The 18,483-nt window shown below is 37.2% G+C and overlaps 1 long non-coding RNA gene across 2 annotated transcripts in view; it reads left to right on the forward strand.

Annotated features, from left to right (window-relative positions):
• The first annotated feature begins 235 nt into the window (after positions 1-235).
• Positions 236-18,483, forward strand: part of LOC132322264 (uncharacterized) — a 32,399-nt gene continuing 14,151 nt past the window's right edge. The window contains exons 1-3 of one of the 2 annotated variants that reach the window (XR_009485066.1): positions 236-570; positions 7,026-7,172; positions 14,671-14,778. This is a non-coding gene — a long non-coding RNA (uncharacterized LOC132322264). Of the gene's footprint in view, positions 571-7,025; positions 7,173-8,253; positions 9,269-14,670; positions 14,779-18,483 lie in introns of those variants that run through there. The other variant, XR_009485065.1, reaches the window with a different exon arrangement.

Consider the following 18,483-nt stretch of genomic DNA (forward strand, 5'->3'; position numbering starts at 1 on the left):
GCTTCAGATTCCCCTCGTCTCTATTGACGTACTCTGCTGTGCTGAGGGCTTTGCTCCTGAGGAAAACATCTCCCTCTCCTCCCACCCACCTCGCTAATCTTGACACAAACCTTCATCTACAGTTTAACACTTCAAATGGGGATTTCTAAGCATCCAGGAAAAAAAAAGAAAAAAAAAAAAAAGTGGGTGGGGTGGTGAGGGAGGAGGGGAAAACATCCTTGTGCCTCTAAGCAGAGATAAGCAAACAGAAAACTTGATCAGCCCTGAGGCTCAGGGCAGAGAATCCAGCTTCTTCCAGTCATCAGTCCCCTGGGCAAGAGGGGTTGAAGCATAGACTGTCATGATGAGCTTGTATGCTCCTGGGTAACCATATCCCAACCTAGCAATTATGTCAAGGTAAAGAAGCCCAGACACTGGTAAAAGACCCAGAAGTTTCTATTCTGGGTGACTTTTAGGATGACAATGAGAAGATGAAACAAATCTCGGCACTGTGGCAGGAGCAGTATGAGTGTGGAGGCAGCTTGAGGCACAGCCAGATGTGGTCCATACATTTTTATTCCAACCTGGACGGTGAGTGAGACCATCTGAATTTTAAAGGTGGCTGTCTTTGAGCTTGCAGGGACTTGGGAGAAGAAGAAAAGTGGTCAGGACCTAACGTTTTAAAGCCACATCTCAGATATTTTACTGCAAATAAGGTGTTCTTTCCCTCTGTTGACTAATCAGTGCCAAGGGACCAAGCCAACTGCTTGTGTTGAGGAGAAACAGCACCTCTTGGATTTAGTCAGATGAAAATGAAAAGTTAGTCCAACACTGTGGTGTACATTTTTGTGGAAAACATGGCCTGCATTTATCTGACTGGTAGAGATATCTGCATGGATATCCCTATCAGTCCCCGATTCTCCCTTTCAAGTCAACAGAAAGAAAGCAAAACTTTTAGCATGCATCTGTCAAAAGCTGCCCAGAAAAGTGATTTCTGTTTTTCCTCTTCCCATCCTCTGACTCTGAGAGGAGTCCCAGCTGACTGCAGATTTTCACTTTGCTAGATCTTCCTGGCCTAGTATGGTGAGGTGGGTCTCATCCCCTTTATCCTAAGGGTTGTTTTTTAAGTTACTCTGGGGTACATGATCAACTGATCATCACACACAACAGCTGTAATTTTTAAATCAGGGTAAGACTTCCTGAAATGTGCTAAAAAACTCCCATATTCTGTCCTACAATTCATTACAAGCAAAGGATCAAGGAGCACACTTAGTACTTAGGACTGAATGCACACTTAGTACTTCTTTAGAGATCTTTGCCTTTTACTATATTAAGACAACAGGATCTCTCAAGATTAATTTTGCAGAAAGGGGATTCCTCTCTTTCAGTGAACCTCTCATCATGGAGATGGATTATTTCACCACAAGATCTTGTTCCTAAAAATTGCTCAGAAAATACTCCACACAAGCAGTTTTCCTCCTTAAAAATAGCTTTTATTTTACTTCAGAAAATAAATGTGTAGTGAAATTTTTTACATCATTATTGTTGTATTGTTTTATTTTAATTAATGTTTTCTTTGAAATTGTCCACTTCTATTTATCGAGTTCATTTTTATGGCACAGCTTTTGCTTTATCTATTTATTGAAGTTAACCATATAACAAAAAAATGTGATTTCTTATGATGGAAATTATTTAATAGAAAAATTATTTTGTTACAAATATCTATTGAAAAGGCCACAAATATAAACACACCAAAAAATGTCAATATCAACCTTGAAAAATGGATACAACTTCAAAACATACCTTCCCTCCTTCCAGAAAAGATTTTTTAAATTTTTTTTCACAACCTTCTTTGTACTTTTGGTTTAGTTTCACAATGAAATGAGGGAGAATAAATTACAAAATACATTGAGAAAAGTATTTTACACATGAAATATTGTAAACCTCACCTATTTAGTTTTCTTCTCTGCATTGGTTTAATACAAACATGAACTCTAAAAAAGTTTTTGAAGGCTTCAGTAGGGACTAGAATCACAGGCAGAATATGCAGTTTTCTTTGTTAGGGAGAAGGAAATCTTGGTCCTTCAGAGGTCCTATCCTAATACATTGCAGTGGAAACTGCCTGAAAAACATAATGAAAGCACTTGTTCCCTCTTTTTGCATCTGCAAAAATCTTGCAAAGTCTTGTCAGCACGGGTGATGATGCAGTTTCCAAAGTGAAAACAACATACACATAGTTGTCCAAAAAAAGATTTGGACCACACTCACCCATTCCAGTGTCATATGTTTTTCTCCATGATTTCTTTCTGGGAAACATATTATAGGCACAAAAGAAAAAGTAAATTTCTTTTCCAGTCTGATTGTTTATGGAGAGATTTGGTGAAGGGCCCCAGTTCCACCCTCTCTTTTTCCTAAGCACTGTTTTTCAGCAGTGTGACTTATTGGCAGTGCAGAGTTTCTGCCTGAGATCAATGAAGGGACAGGGAACATGTCCCACCTTTGTGGAGTTATCACAGCCACAGCGTCCTTTGAAACCAACCTGCTCATTGCAAGTCTCCTGTTCAAGCCCTGACTCATCCCAAACCTGCTTAGCTGATGAAATCTGACAGCATCACAGCTTGAGTTGGCCCAACCTATTTAGCTTATGGGATCTGACAGGATCACAGCTGGAAGTGCCCCAGGAGATCTGATGGGATCACAGCTTGAGGCTTAGCAAGAGAAACAGCATATATACATTGATCCAAAGTTTGCATAAATCTTAAAACACATCCTAAAATGAAATCTCCTCAGCTTTAAGGAAAAAAAAATACCAAATATAAACTTTTATAATATATTATTCTTTCTTTTTCTATTATTTCCTTTCTTACTGTCCGTTTGCACTTCATAAGACACAAACATCAACCTGCAAACAGATTAAAGAATTCTCATGAGGATTACTATCCAAGCCACCAAACCTAAGGACATGAAGAGGCTTGAATTTTACTGGCAGTCTAGCCAGCTGTCAGAATTTCTTTATCTTTTAGTAGATCTGTTTGTAGGGTGTGAGATCAAACCAGCCTTTGCCAGAACGTCAGATAAATTTCACTTTAGCTCAATTCTTGAAAGAGTATCAAAAGTGATTGCCACTTTTTTGTCATAACAGTGATTCTCTGTTTATTAATTAGTATAATTGTATGTGCATGATGTTTTATTGGATGCCTAGAAAACACAATGAAATATAACCAATATATTTACCTTTCTTTCTTATGCCTTCCATAGGCCAGCTCTGTGGTTATAACTTTGATTTGCTTCTCAGAACATGATCGTGAGGATCTGAAATGTGAGTTTTTGAATGTGAATATCACATAACTCCACATTATATTTTGGAGTCACTAAACACAGCTTTTTTCCTTTTATGTTTCCTGATATTAAAAACAAGTTGACTTGAGATTTCAGTATTCAAATGTTAGTGTGTAGATAGGAATATAGAAGGTTTCAAATGGAAAACAAAACTAAAAGAAATCAACAAAAAAAAAACAAAAATAAAAAATCTAACAAAAAATTAAGAAGACAAATCTCTTAATATAACCAAATATAAGTTAAATTATTTTTTAAAGTATGAGATAATTGTAATAAGGACACTTACTCAAATAATTACTAATGATAGACTGGATGTATTAAAATTGTAAATATTCATTCTGATGATTTTGGCTTCCTCTTCCTCACGGCATATTTTTATTTCATTGCAAGGCTGCCTAAAATCCTTTATCAGAGATCAGATCTGTTGCACAATAAACCATTTTAAATGAACAAGTAGAATGTACCTAGCTCAGAGACAAATCATGTCCTTTATTCTCTATTTCAGCTAAATTAATTCAGAAAGATCCTTTATAATCTCGGCATCAGATGAATTTTCTTGATTTTATTTAAACCTTCAGACTATGTTGCTTCATTTATTGATTACAGCAATTCACAATGCTTGCTTGAAGGATTCAAATTAAAAGTGAAATATTTTTGGACACCTGAGTCACATGGAAAGCATGACATGGAGAAATGCTGGGTAGCTCATTGACAGCAACCTAGGAAACATCTTTGGATTGGCTTGCTTTCTACTGTAGACTAAAATACCTCCTCAGCACTTGAAACTCAGCTAAAGTTCATGGAAATCAGGTCATAAAGACTTTCCTTGTCCATCTATCTAAAGCAGTGTTCTTCAACATTTTCAGGTTACTGACCCCCCTTATCAAGTAAAAATTTTCTCTGACCCTCTTACATTAACTATGAAAATAGGCGTACATAATGTATTTATGATAACAATGATATGCCTGTATAATTTAGTTGTGTGCATGTTTCAAGAGGTCGACAGAGAACGCTTGACCTTGAAGAGGAAGGGTGATTGTGGGAGAGTTTCATTTTCTTTGTTGATGCAACAATTTTAACTGCTTCCAGCTGACATTGCTTGTCTTTGATGACCATTGTGTCACAGTCCAGAACATGTGAAGTTAATCTAAGATGGTCAGTAAATATTCCTATGTAAGTTTTCTGGGTAATGGGTTTCCTGTCCTAAAATAGATTTGAAAAGTATGAAGGGAAAAAAAGGCTTTTTCAAATTTGTCAAAGGAATTCTTCGTCTTGTCTTCTTTCTTTCTTCATAATTTTTATGTTTCATTCAAAAAAAAAAATTAATACACAGAAATTTTCACTGAAAAATTATCAAAATGGTTTTTTTCCCTACCTTAGGAATAGTTTTTTGAAATAAGTAGTACAAATAATGAACTGGATAAAACACAATTACAAACTTTTTGGCCTAGAAAGTTTCCAACTCATCCGCAGTTGCATCTTTTTCCTGACATGTCTGTGGTATTTGGAATATAATTGCATTTGAATGTCGCATGAAGTTTATCAAAATTGTATCATCATTCCTTCTTTCCACAATTTCTCCATATTCCTCAGTTCACTCTACATGGGGAGACACAATCAGTCTTCACATTTCCTTTTCACAAACAAGAAACATGGGTTGGGTAGCTTAGTGAGGGCTACTAAGATGGGCCAAGTGTATGAGGTATTTGGACTTACATATATCCTTCCAAAGATGTAGGGACCTCAAATAGACTTCAAAACATGCAAAAAAAAACCAACAAAAAAATAGCAGAACATTTTTATTTTATTTTAGAGGTCTGGAGGAATTCGGGAGTTGATTTTTGCCTTCTAGCTTAGACACTCATGATGCAGGTGTTGGTGTCTGTTGAATTGCCTAGGCTCTTTCGAGGTGTGATGCATGTCAGCCAAAGTACACAGCGAAAGTAGATGAGATGAATTGCTCCCTAAAAGAGCCCAGCACCTCAGCTGACTGCCACGAGTGCCTGCAGAGCCTGGGGTGCCTTGCTTAAAGGCAGAGCTCTGCTGACACCTGAAGCCAGATGAGATGAAACCCGGACTGGGATGATCTGTCAGAAAATATAGTTAAACTCCCTGCAGAGTTTCAGACAGCAGAGAAAACATCATCTATAGCAGAAAAAGGCTGGGTTTCATCCCTTTTTGTGTCTTGCATAGGAACAAGTCAGCTGAGTTGGCCAAAGGAAGGGTGGTCACAGTGTTGCTTCCACAGGAGCAGTACCACTTCTTGGAGAGAATAGTTTGAAAAATGATTGTACATAAGTTTGCAAGGCTCAAGGGCAGTAGCTTACCCAGTGTTAGCATAGCTGACATGCTGACAGTTTATATGGAATTTATGTGCCCATTTACTCTGCTTTTTATGGGAAAATATGCTGTTACGTTACAGCTGCCACATCACATGCTACTTATCCTGCCTCAGAGCTACAGAGCACCTTCCTCAAGGAAATATACATACATCAAGAGGTTATGTATTTTTAAACAACATTGTAAGGAGGAAATAATAAAATATGCATTATACTGCATACTTGCAGCTTTTAATTTTTCTATATAATTTATTTAGCAGTTTTAACTTATATTACAGCCATTTGCAGTTGTTTTCTTCCATTCACATATTTGGAGTGAGATAAAGAAATTGTGAACAAGGTAGTATTTTCAAAAGGACAAAAAAAACCACTATGGAAATCTGTGGAAGTTCCCCAATAACACCAATACAACAGGAACAAACATATAAAAGAGGGATGATAAGAGGCGCTCAACAATGCTGACCATGAAAGCTGGCATGGCAAATTGGATAGGAGAAGGCTGGGATTAGGGATAGGAGTTAGTCCAATCTTTCAGTTAAAACAAAAAGTTACAAAAAGAAAAGAAATAACACTACTACCATCATGCCATCTACCAAATTATCTCGCTGATATCCTTCCTTTTTCACCTTACAATATTTTTTTTGCCTGGAACTATTCCATTTTCTCATTTAAGTAGGAATAACTTGGAAAAGTTGCTTTATCCTCCTGAAGTGATGCCTTAAAACTAGTTTCAGTAATGATGTGGGTAATTACTTCCTACAGAGTTTAACATGAAGAATAGCCAAAAAGGGCCATTGCTGGAGTGTTATTGCATTTCATAGAAATAATGCTGGTGTAGTTAAAACCATTGATTTTACTTAATATATTTCCCCTGTATTTACTTAATATTTCCTCTGTATAATGTTTGTGTTCTGCCAGGGGATGAACCAGAATTTCATATACCTGAGACCTGGGGATGAAAATTCAGTCACTTCCATGGCTCCAAGGAGGAAATATCTGTACACTTCTATGTTTAATCCAGTTTCTGAGAGTGACTAAAAAATCTACCAAAGATTCAAAAAAAAAGTTGTTTAAAAAAAAATGCTGGGGAATTACATTTGTCATTATTTAAAAATATCTCCAGTGCTGTGCCCACGTGTGTGCCTAGGTGTGCATTTCCTCAAGCCCTCGGGATTGTACCATTCTGACAAAACACCTGTTTTACAAAGGAGAATACTGAACTTAGGAAAGCACTAAAATATGCAAGACTGGGGGTTGAAAATCTTTGTTTTCTCTGGGTAAATATTGTGTTCTGCTAACTTGAAATGCTCCTTTTTCTTCTTCTTTTTTTTTTTTTTTTTTTTCCTCATGGGATTTTCTGGTATCTAGTAGATAGCCTTATTTGGAGAAAGCAGAACTTTTGCTGCAAATGTGTGTATACATCTGACACACACTTCAGAATTTTTATCTTTTAAAACAACACCCTACATATTTTCCAGATGGAAACTAAAGAGACAGAAGACAGAGACCATCCATGTGAGTTGTAAATTTAAGCAATATTAAATACTGCCTACTTCAAATAAATGCTTTGATTAACCTAGTGCTGCTTGCAACTGACCTATTCTTTATATGAAACAGCAGTGGACAATTTTCTTGGGTTTGTAGTTAAGTTTTTCCTAAGTAGAGAAGCTTTTTTGTTTTTGCCATGTTCTTTTAACAATCAGATGGTATGCACTAAATTAAATTAACACAGGTTGCTATTCTATTTTTCAAAGCTTATTGTTTACAGGATGACAGAGAGCATTAGGTATGCTTAGAAACAGCATTCCTTTCATTCTGAATCAGAGAGCTAAGAAAGTCACCTTAACATGCAAGTCCCAAGACCAAAAAAAGATTCAATTATACAAAGGTGATAGAAACCGTTGCGAGAGAATAAATTAATAAAAGTAAAAAATATTATTATTAGGGGCCCTCTAAATTAAAGACAATTACAAAAGGAGAATATGGATTAGACTGACAGGTGAGACTCTTTGCATCTAGAGTTTAGGGACATGTAGGTGAGCTTTCTGGAGAGAGGCCATATGAAGTTTTTAATGCAAATGACCAGAAAGGGAGGATAAAAGAAGGAAATGAGTAAAACAGATTTTACTATATGTAATATCAAGAATCCTAAAAGAAAGGTAAAGAAAATAGATTAAACTGTGGTTTTAACTTGCCTTTAAGTGTTTGAGTCCCCTTACCTGCAGAGTGTGGCCACTTCCCTTGAGTGCACTGAAAAAGACACTTCCCTCTTTTCTCCCAATTTACACTTCCTTCCCAGCTGCTTAATGATACAGGGACTTTTCTTCATCCCAGTACTGAAGTAACGAAGTACCACTGATGTTTGTCCCCTGGGTCAGAAATTCATTATGAACCTCCCCACCATCAAATGAATTTTGCCATCCAGCCTTTAGTCATCTATTAATTATGCACCCTTCCCGTCTCACAACAGCTCCTGCCACAGCAGTGTCCTAACATGCATTTTACAGATGGTGTTTAACTACAGGGAGATTAAATGTCTGATATTAAGCCACAAGTTGCCTGTATGGGTGACACAATTCTTGTGCCTTGTCAACAGATCCTAAGATTTGCAATCCTTTCCCTTGCACCAGTGTCCATTAGTACTCCACTGACCAACAGACCAGGAAAGAAAAAATCCAAAATCCACTGCAATCTTGTCACATCTTTTCTGCACATGGGCTGAGGCCCAGCACAATGACTCTGGAAAGCAAGAAAAAGCACTGACAGAAACACCTTACTGAACTGAAACCAGGTGCAATGTTCTTTGGATACAACTGGAGGCTTTATGGGTGTTTCACCATAAAACAAAGAAGAAGTCTTTGTCTATTACAAGAAGCAAGGAACCAAGGCCACTAACTACTTTCAATAAAGAAATCTTGACCCACTTTAGCAGAGGACTTGTATAGTTCTCCAAGATATGTGTGGTTGACTCTTTGGTTTCGTGTTGGAAAATTGCCCGTTCAGTAACATAAGTCTGTACAGTTTTGTTTTGCTTTGCTTTGCTTTGTTTTTGTTTTGTTTTGTTTTGTTTCCCTGAGGGGGAAAAAAAAAGAATCAACAATCATTAAGGCAAAGACCTTCTTCATGCCTAGGGACATGATTTGTTGATGGAGCTGGCAGTGTAAGGTTAACAATTGTATGTGACGATCCCTAAGTGGTTCTATGGTTCCATGCTGTAAGACAACTTAAATGTCCAACTTGCACCACTAGGAATTAAATTTTGGGGATTGGCTGCACTAAATGGAGAGACCAAGGGAACAGCACAGCAGTTCTGGGCAGGACAGGAGGCAGTTCAGAGGAGACTGAGACTAGCACAGAGCAGGCTGGAGGTAAAAAAAAGAGCTCCATATTTGGATGAAATCTATCAGATTTTTCAAAATGAAGATTGAACTGTGGAGGGGGTCTGACTTATATCCTGGATTTTGAGTGATTTGTTACTCTGGAGAAGTGGCAAGCCCTTCACCTCCCATTTAAACCAGGAATGAAAATTCTCCATTTAGAGGATCAAAGTTTAAACAGAACGGTCTGCATGCTGCAAAAGATAAGCATGCTTTCATTAATATTTCTGTCATAAATGAGATCACCAATAAAGGAAATTATAATAAACTATCTTGGATTAAAGCTTCATTGCAATTGTTGCTGTTGCTTTATTAAGCTGCAACATACAAAAACTCTAGTATCTGATATATACCCAAAATGACCAGTGTTAAGGTAAACTTATTTGTGAGAAAGGCAGGAAAGAGATTGAGTTATCCACAAAATATCCCAAAGGAATAATTTTGAACTCATTCAAACTCTTTAGAGGACTCACTTAAAACTTTCCAGATAGTTAAATTTTCCTTTTAAAATTAGGTGATTTGATTTTTATTAACAAATATGGCCTGAATTTTGAAAAATTATTATTAATTCAAAATATCTCATTTTATACATAGCCTGTATTCCCATGGGCTGAAAAGTAGGCTCATGTAAATGGGCTTTACCTGGAAATAAAAACAGTCAAAATTAGTAGCCCATTTGAAATTTTAGATTTAAGTTTGATTATGCTTTTAACGAAAGAAATGAATACATTTCATTACAGCTTTTACTGAACGCTGAATTGAATCTTTACTTGGAGGCTATAACAGCATTCTTGTTCCATAAATGTTTTCTTGTAATTTCCTTGTATTTGCCTGTCAGGCTGCTACCCATTAAATTAATTATCTAAACTATTTGAGGCAGGACTGCCTATTTTTCCCCATTGCACCTTTGCTATAGTGGAACTGCAATGTGAGAATAGAGCCCATAGATGTAAACAATAAGAAAAACTCCTAATGATAGCAATGATAAGGGTGATAACATTTTATTTGCTTTTAGCTAGCAACTTATATATGAAGTAAAGAAAAACATAAAATGTAAGCTTGGCCAACTTGGATTATAATTAGACTATGATGATATGTTTGCTCAAAATAATTAGTCCCTGAATGATGTGTCTTATTAGAGCTTTTATTTCTCGTGGAAAACTATTGAAAAAAAACCCCAAAAAACTAAACCAAACAAATCCAAACAAATAGAAAAAAAACCAAAAAACTCCAAATCAGCCAGAAATGCACTGTGTTTTCAGACATTTCCAGTCTTTAAAGACACCTAAAACATAATCCATGCAGAGTCCCTGAACATTAATGGCCATTCTATTTGCCAAAGTCATAATATAATATATTCTTTGTTCAATAACTTTGGAGAAAGCAATCAATACACGGACACTACAGACTCCAAGTCTCAGGATTCCCTACGGGGCTTTTGGCCTCTCCTGTAATGGGCTGTGTTGTTTTTAGTGCTGCAGTGGCATCATTTAGCTTGACATGACACTTTCTTCACTCATCTGCCACGAGGATGTTTGCAAGTCAAGAGGAGAAACATTAAATGGAATAAAACTAGAGGAGTTAAGATGAAAGGTATTTCCCAAAGGCACAAGGAGAGGCTTCCAAGAATACAGCAAAGTGAGATTTAGGAGAATGTACAGTCAGCAACCAGATTAAGGTAGGAAAAGATATATATGTTCATATTTAACTCATATAAAACTGCCTTTGTTCTTCTCATACAGGACAAAAATGGTAAAAGGCCCAAGGATTGGCCCACTTATTTTGTGGGCCTTTCCAATCAGTGAAAACTTATATGAAGAGATTAAGCTCCCTCTCAGTCTCAGTTTATGGTGAGGAGTTTGTATAAGAGGAGTAGACAGGAAGTGGAGAGGAGGGCTGGCCACAACAAAGTATGTTATGGCTGTTTTCTGCCCTCTAAAGTGACACAGGGAATGAGAAATTTATTTGAGCTGTCCTGAACCTGCTTTCTTCCACAGTAAACCACAAGGGAAACCCATAACTGCCTCAGGCTGTAATAACATTAGAAGCTCAGTATTGGAAGTCATGGGCAGTGCAACCTGTTGGTTTGCTGTTGCTCCATGCCTTATATTATGAGTGAACATATGCAGTAAGACAAGGAAACTTATTCCCTTGAAACCAGTTAATTCCTCTTTACTGTCTGCAGTCAGCACAGAACGTGTTACAGGAGGGGACTGGAGCAATTTATCAACACCAGAAGTTAAAGAACTCTCAACTGGCAGATAGTCAAGCACTGAGATGATTTGGTCTGTGCAATTAATTTTTAAATTATAGTTATGAAGGCTGTGGGACTTAGGATCAGTGATTTGCATTTCAATAAACGCCAGTTCAGAAATTCTTCAGTGTTGCTGGAGAGCAACTGATGGCTTAACAAACTTTATTAATTTTCAGTTGAATGTTTATTGTGGTTCCACTTTGAAATAAGATATGGATCAATGCTCTTCTTGGCAATGGTCAAAACTAAAAGGGTTGGGTTCAGATAAATATAGAAGTTTGCATATGTGTCCAAAGCCCATCAGACTGCCTGGTCCTGATGTCTCTGGTTTTGCAAACTTAGCCATGGTCATCATCTCAGCACTGTTTATATACAGATGTCTGGGCATTATGAACTGTGCTTATGTTAGTTATCTTCTGATATGTGTCCATTAAAGATTATTGATGCTAGAGGATGTCATCTATGCACCAAGCACATATTCAGACTCTCATCATTATTAGGCACCTGCTTTAGCTATTAAATCAAAAATCCATAAATGCTCCATTTGACCATTTTTCAGATCACATTTTGGTTATGCGATATCCTTAATAACTAAGTAAAACTATGCCTGCATGGATCTACTCACAGGTACTGTCTCTGGGTATGAGAGGGAATGTCTTTCTCATGGGTTGGAGATGACTTGCCCATTATCCTGTTGTACAGCTTCTTGTTCCCTAAGTCCCAATTTGCTTCAACTCCACGGAAGATTTAGGCAGACCTTGTATTTCTCAATCCATCAAATCATTTTGAAGTAACTGTGTGCACCACTAGTTTCTGTTGCACAAAGTTAATTTTGCCCTATGCACTAACATGGTCAGCTGTTCCTTTGGGATCAAAAGCTTATCCCATAGCTAAAGCTCAAGAATCCCAGTTCCATTTCCTTAGGATCAGCCTCTTTACAGCTGCTATGATCTTGCATTTTTCAGCTCATGTTTATATGCCAGAAACAATTAAGCAAGCATTTGTTTCATACATGGTACCCATAAAATCTCTAGCATCGCCGAACTGCATTATTATTTCTCCCAGGAAACAATAAAAAAAATTTCAAACACATGTATATGTATGTTTATATACATACATACATATATGCATATATACATATCCATATACACATATCCATATCCATATCCATATCCATATACACATACATATATATATATATATATATATATATATATATATGAATGTAAATGAAAGCCTCTATATATTTACATTATTTATAATAATGTAGTTAATAATAAAGTTCTCGAGGACTATTTACCTGTATTAGAAAGAATCAAGATACTGCTGCATGGGAAAGCTAGGAAACTTTAATTTTTTTCTCTAAATCCAATTTCTCTAAAAGAAAAACAAGCAACAATTTCTAGTAATGCACAGCTATAAATTGCCTAATGGTGAACTAAAAACCACAATTCTTTTTTCATTATCTATATTTCTTCCCACCTCAAAAAAAAAAAAAAATTAAATTATTTTGTCAAGTATAAAGGCTAGATTTTTAGGAAAATTCAGTTTTTAGCATGCTAAATTTTTTGAAACACTAGTACTCATTGTATGAATTAATTTATTTTTGATATGGTATTAGCACTCAGAAAATAGAAAGATGAGAGGAGATAACTATGAAAAGACATAATCACATATACATACAACTCATGAAAATATGGGTGAGTATATGGATATATATAAGTACATATACAAGTCATGCTGAAATTCTGGTATACACATATACATGCATACCCATGCCTGCACTAAAATGAGAGGGTTGATTTTTAATTTGAAATAAAGATTTCAATACAATCAAAGTGAAAGTTAATGTAATGATGTTCTTTTTCATTAAGAAAAAATTGTAAACACTTCATCTTTGTTTTGTACTGCAGAGCTTTGTGAGAACTAAAATATGATAGTTTGCTGTTACAAGATGCCTTAGAGGCAGAACATAAACAAACATCCTAATCAGTAAATTGAAAATTAGAGTTCATTATTTTCTCCCCCCTTAATGATTGAAATTCCACTGGCAGGTATTCAGCTTCATATTCATATTCAGCTCAGTGAAGGCAGTATCAGACCAGTGGACTAGTCGGCTGACTAGCTTCTTCCAAAATATTGTGCTGAGGGCTCTGTCTTTGAGCCAGCAGCTTACTTGACAGGTGCTGCCAATTTTTTTCTCAGCCTGTGCAGAGGTAATACCTCTTAGGCAAAACACGCAGCACCATGAGGCATCCCAGTCCATTCCAGCAATATAAAATACACAGGAGTTGTGCTGCAGGAATTCTCATTTGACCCAAAGTTACAAGCAGCGAGGAGAAAGTGGAGAGCAAGACTAGGCAGCTCAGTTGAAATGGGAAGAATGGGAAGCCCTGAGGAAAACAGTGTAGGTTTTGCTCTGTCATTTGTCATGGACCATCTGCCTGACCCAGCAGAGCCAGTCCCTTGGGAGACTTTGAATATGGACATCAGAAATGGCTTCAGAAATCTTTCTGCTTTGTGGTGAGGCTTCCAGCATGAACTTCTTCAGGCAACAGCAACTGTTCTAGATAATTTCCAAGGAGAGCCTCCCATGAGACTGGCAAGGAGCCCATGTTTCTTTGTGCCCATGTAAACAAATTCCGTGAGCCAAGAAATAACCCAGAAGAATAAGACAAAGTCAGGGACTTTGTGCAATCCATTGCCACAGCTGAGCTGGGGGCCACAGCAAACAACTCCAGGCTTTTGGAGAGGGATCAGGAACATCTTCATGGTCTGAGAAAATATCTTATATGACAAGGAAAATACTTTGCACACACACATAAGCTGTTGTGGGGGAACACTGTGGGGGACATGCAGTACAAGTAGCTTATGTTTTCCATTTGGATTGGCATTTCAAATGTGCTTAATAGTCTTACACTATTTACAAATTTCTTCTGAGTATAAAACACTGCTTTCCAGTTTCCACTTGAAGACTAAGTGGAAATTATTTGGAAATACTTATCTAGGATTTTACAGTATGTTAGGGCTAGAGTTTGAAATCCAATCTGGGAAGACAAAGCCCTTTCTGTGCTTCCATATAGGATTAACACAGGAGCATGAGGAAGAGAAGTGCAAGCAGAATATCTCGGTGCTGCCTGGACCTTATACAATCACACCCTTTTGTCCATGGGGGAAAAAAGATACTGGCAAATAATCTATGATAAATAAAAGACACTGTAGCTGTTTCCAAATCATGTGACTTAGATAATGCACCAATTCTCCTGTCACAGCATTTTTAACAGGATAGAGAAGCAATCTTATTTAAACAGAGTGTTAAATTTTCAGGCTCCGCCTTCTGCATGAGAACTCTCTAGCTTACAAAGTCCATCCTTTTTTCTAGGGGTGCTGTCATCCTGAACAAATGAGGCAGAAGGAAATAACTGGCTTGATCATGTCAGGCAGTGAGTAATGCTGATGTCAGACACTGGCTCTGAAAGATGCTGAAATTGTAAGTCTCGGTGATTTTGTGGTTTGAAATGCTGAGTAGAGGGATAGTGGATTATGTAGCTGGAGAACTGCTGAAAACGAGTTGTCTTGGTTGTGTCAAAATCTCCCCTATGATGAGCCTGAAAACCTCATCATGAGTCTCAAGGAAGCCATTTCTTTTGCTAATTATTTCTCTCAACTGTGCATTCAATTTAATGTGTCATTTGAGATTCAGGTCCTCCACACATACACAAGAGTTGAATAATGGATTGAACATAAACACTGGGTCATACAGACCTGGTCCTCAGGAAAAAATAATTTTTTGACTGTTTTGTCAAATCATCATAAAAGAAAATGGTGCACTACTGCCCACACAAGACATACCTGAAACTCCACATGCCTGAAATCTTGGTCAGAATGACCCTTCCATCTCTGACAGCTGATACAATTTTCTTCATCTTCACTCCCCATACATTGAGAAAGAGGTACAACATTTAACCTGAAGCTGTCTGTCTCAACTAACCTTGAAGTAATAAAAGTTTGTGTTAACTTTTAAAAACAAACCTCATTAACCTTCTACACTTTTATGTTTTTCATTCTTTTAGTATCTTTCATCTAAATGGCATCAAGCTCCAAGGAAAAGACTGAGGTATTCCTAACAATTTTATTTCTGACCAAAAAAAACCCAAAAGCCCAACTAATCAACCAAAGCCCAGATTCTCTAGAAAAAACAGAAATCTTATTTAGTTATCAAATGAAAAATTCAGGATAATTTTTTTTAGTCAAATTATTGCCTTTTTTTTAACACAGTTAGAGATGAATATTGATCTGAGTCATCTTGTCCATGCATTCCTTTTCCCTTGCTTGTCAAGAGCATGATAATGATCTCTTCTCCACAGTTAAAACCTACAGGAATGTCTGCACTGCAGATTTCACTATACTGTAAGGGTCTCTGAATTAGCATATAACAAATTAAACCAGAAACCATGTCTGCACAGTAATCTGCACTTTCCTTGCTGACTGTGTTCACACAGTATGGCATGCTGGCCTTCCAAGTCTGCACAAGGCACACACACTTTGCTCACTTTTCAGCAGGTTCAGTTCACTGTTTGCCTTTTTTTCCCTATCTAGTAAAGAGGGAGATAATGGGGTAATCTCCCTAAGGCAATTCTAAATAAACAGATTTTCCAAATAAACAGATTTTCCATGTAAGATATTTGAATGTAAAATAGCATTTTAGCAGCAGGTGCTGACTGAGGTCTGGGTTAGTGATGGCTAGGTTAAAGAGGAGCTTCCAGAAACAGAGGCAATTTCTAGAAATAAAAAGTTGTTTCATCCCTAGTTCAGGTCTACTCAACCCTATTTTAGGGCAACTTGTCTCTGGATTTTAGATATAAATTCAGCTTTGCATGGAGCCAAATAGGCAGCAAGCATTGCCATGCCCCTGAGTGGCATTGCAATGTGTGTCTGGATCAAAACAGTTGCTCAGACACATAAATTGGATCATGGTCTGTGTGTGCTCACCATGTAGGAATTGCTCAGATGACCCTTACGGGCAGGTTTCAGTGGCTGCCCTTATCACGTTCACATTGTTTTTACCCAGATTAGGAGATACTGCAAGGGTAAACCCACTGGCACATGGAGAAGTTCACACTAGATAACCACATGAGTTCCACAGCAGTTTAAGCAAGTTTAACACAATAAAGTAAAAATTTAAAGACAACAAGCTGACAGCGCCTGCTGATTTTGAGCCAGCAGTTACTTTTTTCCCCCCCAGATAAACTCTCCAACTTGAGGAAACATTTCATTTATGACAGAGCAGTGCAGTGGTAGCAGCAGCCAACTTTCAAAGCAATTATTGCTGTTGAACTGAAGAGAGCTTTAAACATTTCATTCAGATCGATTTATTCAAAAGTGTTTAAGGCTCAGCCAAGTTTACTACTGGTGTGGTCGTGGGACACTTTATGGTTTATCATAATGTTTGATCAGTTGCAGAGGGACATGAAACAAGGGGAAATGCAAAGGAGGTGGGAAAAATCTGTTGGGAGTTTTTTCTGTTGTCGATATTTCCATTTCTGGAGCCATTTTTGTGGTTGACAAGAGATAGAGGAGGTTGGGAGCAGTCTGGGATGTAAGGAAGAATTAACTGTCAAACATTTCTTCTATTCTCCAGTGGAGGGTTAAACTTTATGAAAGATTTTAAATCTTTCTTTTCCTTCTGAACTTTGAGTCCTTTTTTTAAGGATTTTTTCTTTATTTTTGGTTTTTTTTTTTTGTTTTTTTTTTGGTTTTTTGTTTTTTTTACTTTTTGTCCAGCCCTGTCTCCAAAAAAAGCAATAAGCCTGTCAAAGAAGGAATTAATTAAGCAAATCAATCAGTCAGTTTTATTAAGGAATTACAAAGCCCATGTGCAGCATTAATTATTTAGATAATGGGACATCTCTAAGCCTTTCTTCTTAATTATTGATAAGCTGCTATCTATCATTCTGACTGTTTTAGTACTGATTTAGTTGTGAATGAAGCCAGGTCATTGAGCCATAGCATATGCCAGTTATGAGAGCTGCTAGATGACTAGGGGCAGAAGAGAGAGAAAGATGAGAAGTATCATTTATTTCCATCCACAGTGATTGCACATATTAAATATTTCAGGGCACGTGTCTTCTTCTGAGCTGCAGATGAAAGGGAAACTGTCCTTCTGTGCTGATATCATCTGGGTGATCACCTTTGTTCAATGAGGCAGTACATGCCCATTCTTTCCCACTGCAATATCCGTGCAACTTTTTTTGTTGACTTTATGTGAGATTCCTCATTAGTTTGTAGGGCCTGGAAAAAATGAGAGGCCTTTCCACTGTCACAGGAAAAAGTTATCTTTTTGCATCTGCTGATCAAGGCAACTGTTCTCATTTTTCTCTTTACTAGGAATATCATGACAACTGCTTTAATAGAGAGCCCTTCTGCAGCCCTAGGCATATTTTTCATGCTCACCTCATTAGATATAATATACAGGGAAGTGTTCTCCTACCTGCTTTCATAAGTGGAGAGCAAAGGCATTGACCTCATAATGTTGAAATTCAAGCAATCAAACAACAACTTCTTCATCACCAGGGAAAACGAAATACATATAAATAGTTACTGATGGGAAAAAGAATTCATAATAAAGGAAACAATGAAGGAATCTCAATAAAATTATCTCATAATTGAGAAAACTCACATCCCACTTGAAAACAACTGCAGAAGGCAGAATTTTTTAGGAAATATGCTGACTATTGTACAGTGCATAAAGACAACAAGCTTCATTTATTACTGCCCTTCAAATTATGTAGCCCTTTCAGAACATTTTCCATTCTTTCTAAACAGTCTGAAAGGCTGCTCAATATAGACTAGCCAGTAAAAAGGGAAGGGTATAGAGGCTGTAGATCTGGCTTACAAGATTGTATCATCTTGGCCTGTAGTATATTTTCAGGCAAATATTGGTCTCTGGCAGATGGACTATGGGTTTGCAACTTGGAGAATGTTCCAAAAGCCCAGGAAAATATTTACATTGTCCAGCTACACTATCACAGAGGAGGGAGGATGTTTTTTCCTACACACCAGCAGCTCCACTCTCTCATGGTGCTTAGGAATGAAAACACCATGAGAGTGGGGTTAGGTGGTGTTCCTGCATACACTGAGGTGCAGCCTCGGGCTCCTCTGTGTCTGTCTCCAGAATACCCGGTCCCTAGCCTCA

Source organism: Haemorhous mexicanus, chromosome Z, assembly GCF_027477595.1.
Source record: "Haemorhous mexicanus isolate bHaeMex1 chromosome Z, bHaeMex1.pri, whole genome shotgun sequence".
NCBI lineage: Eukaryota > Metazoa > Chordata > Aves > Passeriformes > Fringillidae > Haemorhous > Haemorhous mexicanus.